The following is a 7,293-nucleotide window of genomic DNA, read 5'->3' as shown; positions in this document are numbered from 1 at the left end:
CTGGACACAATACTCCAAGTGTGGCCTAATCAGAGTTTTATAGAGCTGCATCATTACATCGCGACTCTTAAACTCTATCCCTCGACTTATGAAAGCTAAAACCCCATAAGCTTTCTTAACTACCCTATCCACCTGTGAGGCAACTTTCAGGGATCTGTGGACACGTACCCCGAGATCCCTCTGCTCCTCCACACTACCAAGTATCCTGCCATTTACTTTGTACTCTGCCTTGGAGTTTGTCCTTCCAAAGTGTACCACCTCACACTTCTCCGGGTTGAACTCCATCTGCCACTTCTCAGCCCACTTCTGCATCCTATCAATGTCTCTCTGTAATCTTTGACAATCCTCTACACTATCTACAACACCACCAACATTTGTGGCGTCTGCAAACTTGCCAACCCACCCTTCTACCCCCACATCCAGGTCATTAGTAAAAATCACGAAAAGTAGAGGTCCCAGAACAGATCCTTGTGGGACACCACTAGTCACAATCCTCCAATCTGAATGTACTCCCTCCACCACCACCCTCTGCCTTCTGTAGGCAAGCCAATTCTGAATCCACCTGGCCAAACTTCCCTGGATCCCAAGCCTTCTGACTTTCTGAATAAGCCTACCATGTGGAACCTTGTCAAATGCCTTACTAAAATCCATATAGATCACATCCACTGCACTACCCTCATCTATATGCCTGGTCACCTCCTCAAATAACTCTATCAGGCTTGTTAGACATGATCTGCCTTTCACAAAGCCATACTGACTGTCCCTGATCAGACCATAATTCTCTAAATGCCCATAGATCCTATCTCTAAGAATATTTTCCAACAGCTTTCCCACAACAGACGTAAGGCTCACTCGTCTATAATTACCCGGACTATCCCTACTACCTTTTTTGAACAAGGGAACAACATTCGCCTTCCTCCAATCCTCCAGTACCATTCCCATGGACATCGAGGACATAAAGATCCTAGCCAGAGGCTCAGCAATCTCTTCTCTCGCCTCATGGAGCAGCCTGGGGAATATTCCGTCAGGCCCCGGGGACTTATCTGTCTTAATGTATTTTAACAACTCCCAACAACTCCTCTCCCTTAATATCAACATGCTCCAGAACATCAACCTCACTCATATTGTCCTCACCATCATCAAGTTCCCTCTCATTGGTGAATACCGAAGAGAAGTATTCATTGAGGACCTCGCTCACTTCCACAGCCTCCTGGCACATCCTCCCACCTTTATCTCTAATCGGTTCTACCTTCACTCCTGTCATCCTTTTTTTCTTCACATAATTGAAGAATGCCTTGGGGTTTTCCTTTACCCTACTCGCCAAGGCCTTCTCATACCCCCTTCTTGCTCTTCTCAGCCCCTTCTTAAGCTCCTTTCTTGCTTCCCTATATTCCTCAATAGACCCATCTGATCCTTGCTTCCTAAACCTCATGTATGCTGCCTTCTTCCTCCTGACTAGATTTTCCACCTCACTTGTCACCCATGGTTCCTTCACCCTACCATTCTTTATCTTCCTCACCAAGACAAATTTATCCCTAACATCCTGCAAGAGATCTCTAAACATCGACCACATGTCCATAGTACATTTCCCTGCAAAAACATCATCCCAATTCACACCCACAAGTTCTCGCCTTATAGCCTCATAATTTGCCTTTCCCCAATTAAAAATTTTCCTGTCCTCTTTGATTCTATCCTTTTCCATGATAATTATAAAGGCCAGAGAGCGGTGGTCACTGTCCCCCAGATGCTCACCCACTGAGAGATCTGTGACCTGACCCGGTTCATTACCTAGTACTAGATCTAGTATGGCATTCCCCCTGGTCGGCCTGTCCACATTTTGCGACAGGAATCCATCCTGGACACACTTAACAAATTCTGCCCCATCTAAACCCTTAGAACTAATCAGGTGCCAGTCAATATTAGGGAAGTTAAAGTCACCCATGATAACAACCCTGTTTTTTTTGCACCTTTCCAAAATCTGCCTCCCAATCTGCTCCTCTGTACCTCTGCTGCTACCAGGGGGCCTATAGAATACCCCCAGTAGAGTAACTGCTCCCTTCCAGTTCCTGACTTCCACCCATTATTGACTCAAAAGAGGATCCTGCTACATTACCCACCCTTTCTGTAGCTGTAATCGTATCCCTGACCAGTAATGCCACCCCTCCTCCCCTTTTTCCACCCTCTCTATCCTTTTTAAAGCACTGAAATCCAGGAATATTGAGAATCCATTCCTGCCCTGGTGCCAGCCAAGTCTCTGTAATGGCCACTACATCATAATTCCATGTATGTATCCAAGCTCTCAGTTCATCACCTTTGCTCCTGATGCTTCTTGCATTGAGGTACACACATTTCAGCCCTTCTATCTTACTGTCTTTACACCGTTTATTCTGCTTCTCTTTCCTCAAAGCCTCTCTGTATGTTAGATCTGGCTTTACTCCATGCACTTCTTTCACTGCTCTATCGCTCTGGGTCCCATCCCCCTCGCAAATTAGTTTAAACCCTCTCGAACCATGCTAGCAAACCTTCCTGCAAGGATATTGCTCCCCCTCGAGTTCAGGTGCAACCCATCCGATCTGTACAGGTCCCACCTTCTCCAGAAGAGATCCCAATGATCTAAAAACCTAAAACCCTGCTCCCTGCACCAACTCCTCAGCCACGCATTCAACTGCCATCTCCTCCAATTCTTACCATCACTGTCACGTAGCACTGGCAGCAACCCTGAGAACGTCACCCTTGAGGTCCTGTTCTTCAGTCTTCTGCCTAGTTCCCAAAACTCACACTTCAGGACCTCATCCCTCTTCCTGCCTATGTCGTTGGTCCCAACATGTATCACGACTTCTGGTTGCTTTCCCTCTCGTACCAGGATGTCGTGCACCCAGTCAGAGACATCCCGGACCCTGGCACCCGGGAGGCAACAAACCATGTGGGTATCCTTCTCACGTCCACAAAATCTCCTGTCTGCTCCCCTGACTATAGAGTCTCCAATGACGACAGATCTCCTCTTCTCAGTCCCACCCTTCTGCACCACAGGGTCAGACTCAGTGCCAGAGGCCCTGCCACCGTGGCTCACACCTGGTCGGTTGTCCCCGCCAACAGTATCCAGGACAGTGAACTTATTATTCAGGGGAATGGCTACAGGGGTGCTCTGCACTACCTGTCTGCTCACCTTCGCTTTCCCCCATCTGACTGTCACCCAACGACCTGCTTCCGACAGCCTCGGTGTGACTACCTGCCTGTAGCTCTCATCTATGACTGCCTCATTCTCCCTTATGAGTCGAAGGTCATCCAGCTGCTGCTCCAGATTCCTTACATGGTCTTCCAGATCGCCCAGCCGTATGCACTTCTGGCAGATGTGACTCTGTGGGAGAGGGGCATTCCCCCAAGACTGCCACATCTCACATGAGAGGCACATCACCGTCTCAGGAGGCATTGTAAAGACTAACTGCGAACTAGCTTGTCCTCCGTCTCTTCTCGTCGAAGATCTTGATTGAAAATCAACGGCTTTCTGCTGATCTATTCAAATCTTGATTGACTTGATTGCACAGACTAACTGCCAAAACTGCCAGAATCTCTCGAGTCAAAGCTTCAAAGCTCCACTCCTTCACTGGCCCACTCACGCACTGGCCGCTTTCCACTGGCCGCTTCGCTTGAGCCATCCCTCTATTTACATCAGCATTTTCATTTGATGTAATTTGACTATTTCCAAACTTGTTTTATCTCTCTGTACTGTTGGTTGAGAGGAATGGGGTCGTTGACACTAAGGTTTTCATTTTTCCCATTTTCAAGTTGTTAGTATTGCCCAAGTCTTTTAGTTTAGTTTACTAATTCTGTTTAGTTTAGTTTTTTTTGGGGTGGGGGTTATTTTTTTTTCTTTTTCATGATTTTTCTTCAGTTTTTTTGCTTTATATTACTCATTGTTATTCTACACGATTGGGATCTTCGTCAATTTATACTTTATGGCTTTACAATTACTCATTTTAACTGTAACAATGTATCTCCTACTAGTTGTATTTTTGCTTTGTTATGTTTTCATTTTATGAAATTAATAAAAAGATTGAAAAAGAAAGATAATCTTGAAATGCAGGATAGACAAAGGAGAATCATTTGATGCTGTGTACTTGGATTTTCAGAAGGGCTTTGACAAGGTGCCACATATACGGCTGTTTAACAAGTTCAGTGCTCATGATATTACAGGAAAGATTCTAGTATGGATAGAGCATTGGCTGATTGGCAGGAGGCTAAGGGTGGGAATAAATGGAGCCTTTTTTGTTGTCTGCTGATGAATATTGGTGTTCCACAGGGGTCTGTGTTGGGACCACTTCTTCTTACATTGTACGCTAATGATTTGGATGAAGGAATTGATGGCTTTGTGGCCATGTTTGCAGATGATACAAAGATAGGTAGAGATACAGGCAATTTTGAGGAAGTTGAGGGGCTTTAGAGGACTTGGACAGATTCAGGTATCTTCACATTTGAATGGCATCCTTGACAGAGTGTCTGGTGTTATGAAAGATTTGCCGGGGACACGTTCAATGTCATAACAGTATTGCATAAGCCGCATTCTGGATCTTTGCAGACATGGAAGTAAGTCATCCAAGTGTTTTGAGCTTGTGATCTGTTTCAAGTTAGAATTTAGTGTGGATCAAGTAGCAGCTGAAGCGTTCGCATGCCCAGTCGAGAGCCAGTGTCTCCCTTTTCGATTTGGGCGTAACACTGATCAGTAGGAGTGCTCTTGATGCATATTCCACCCGTTTCCATACACCACTGCAGAATCACATGACCACACCGCCCCCCCCCCCCCCCCAGGCCGAAAGAAGAGGCATCTGCCTTGGTTGCTTTGTTCGGATAAGCTCTGCTTTAAGTAGAAATAGCTCAGAAAGTGTGTAGCTCGGGTGCTTGATGGTTGGGTTGAATTGATTTATGGGGGACAATATCCTCCATGCCCTTCCGGATGAAAGTCGTGACCCCTTCCGTGCAGATTTTCTCTTGTTTGCAGTTTATATTTGTACTTTTATCCAGGGGTGCAGTGCTAATTTTTTAGGTGCCGGAGCTGACAAAATGCTTGCCATTTCCTATATCCCCTCTATATATATGTCACACCCAATTTGTGTACCTGCTCATTTCATGTACTGGGCAACTTCCTTGCCCCATTCATGTAATGAGCAGGTACATAAATTGGGTCTGACATATATATGAATAGGGCTTCTTATAATGTCAAGCACTAAACCAAGATGAAAGAAATATATGAATTCCAGAGCTCCACAGAAATATAGTGATAGTTAAGACATTAACAAGATTATAGCCTATCACTGCAGTGTATAACTGGTACAATAAATCATATAATGAGGTTAAAGAACACCGAGGCTGTCTACAAGAAGGGTCAGAGTCGTCTCTATTTCCTGAGGAGACTGAGGTCCTTTAACATCTACCGGACGATGCTGAGGATGTTCTACGAGTCTGTGGTGGCCAGTGCTATCATGTTTACTGTTGTGTGCTGGGGCAGCAGGCTGCGGGTAGCAGACACCAACAGAATCAACAAACTCATTCCTAAGGCCAGTGATGTTGTGGGGATGGAACTGGACTCTGTCATGGTGGTGTCTGAAAAGAGGATGCTGTCTAAGTTGCATGCCATCTTGGACAATGTCTCCCATCCACTACATAATGTACTGGGTGGGCACAGGAGTACATTCAGCCAGAGACTCATTCCACCGAGATGCAACACAGAACGTCATAGGAAGTCACTCCTGCCTGTGGCCATCAAACTTCACAACTCCTCCCTTGGAGGGTCAGACACCCTGAGCCAATAGGCTGGTCCTGGACTTATTTCATAATTTACTGGCATAATTTACATATTACTATTTAACTATTTATGGTTCTATTACTATTTATTATTTATGGTGCAACTGTAACGAAAACCAATTTCCCCCGGGATCAATAAAGTATGACTATGACTATAATACTTAATTTAATAATATGACAAAGTATTGCACAGTTGCACTCACTGATTATCATAAAATATAAATATCAAGCAAGTAACGAAAAAGACGATAATCATGTATTTTACCAATTTAAAAGTAATTACCTACTTACCAAATGCCACTGATGAGAAGTTTCACAATAATTTCTGCAAAGGGTCAGGTGTAATATGTGTTCAGGGGCCTGAAGCAACTCTTGTCCTGGTGTCATCTGCTGATCTGTGGTACCGCAGCCAGATGTGACAGACCATAAGACCATAAGACAAAGGAGCAGAAGTCGGCCATTTGGCCCATCGAGTCTGCTCCGCCATTCTACCATGAGTTGATCCATTCTCCCATTTAGTCCCACTCCCCTGCCTTCTCACCATAACCTTTGATGCCCTGGCTACTCAGATACCTATCAATCTCTGCCTTAAATACACCCAATGACTTGGCCTCCACTGCTGCCTGTGGCAACAAATTCCATAGATTCATCACCCTCTGACTAAAAAAATTTCTTCGCATTTCTGTTCTGAATGGGTGCCCTTCAATCCTTAAGTCATGCCCTCTCGTACTAGACTCCCCCACCATGAGAAACAACTTTGCTTCATCCACTCTGTCCATGCCTTTCAACATTCGAAATGTTTCTATGAGGTCTCCCCTCATTCTTCTAAACTCCAAGGAATACAGTCCAAAAGCGGACAAACGTTCCTCATATGTTAACCCTCTCATTCCCGGAATCATTCTCGTGAATCTTCTCTGCACCCTCTCCAAAGTCAGCACCTCCTTTCTTAAATAAGGAGACCAAAACTGCCCACAGTACTCCAAGTGAGGTCTCACCAGCACCTTATAGAGCCTCAACATTACACCCCTGCTCCTATACTCTATTCCTCTAGAAATGAATGCCAACATTGCATTCACCTTCTTCACTACCGACTCAACCTGGAGGTTAACCTTAAGGGTATCCTGTACGAGGACTCCCAAGTCCCCTTGCATCTCAGAACTTTGAATTCTTTCCCGATTTAAATAATAGTCTGCCCGTTTATTTTTTCTGTCAAAGTGCATAACCATACACTTTCCAACATTATACTTCATTTGCCACTTCTCTGCCCATTCTTCCAATCTATCCAAGTCTCTCTGCAGACTCTCCGTTTCCTCAGCACTACCGGCCCCTCCACCTATCTTCGTATCGTCAGCAAACTTCAAAGTCCTCTATTCCATAATCTAAATCATTGATGTACAATGTGAAAAGAAGCGGCCCCAACACGGACCCCTGTGGAATACCACTGGTAACCGGCAGCCAACCAGAATAGGATCCCTTTATTCCCACTCTCTGTTT

Source organism: Mobula hypostoma, chromosome 4, assembly GCF_963921235.1.
Source record: "Mobula hypostoma chromosome 4, sMobHyp1.1, whole genome shotgun sequence".
Lineage (NCBI taxonomy): Eukaryota > Metazoa > Chordata > Chondrichthyes > Myliobatiformes > Myliobatidae > Mobula > Mobula hypostoma.
Note: the sequence above shows the minus strand (reverse complement) of the source record.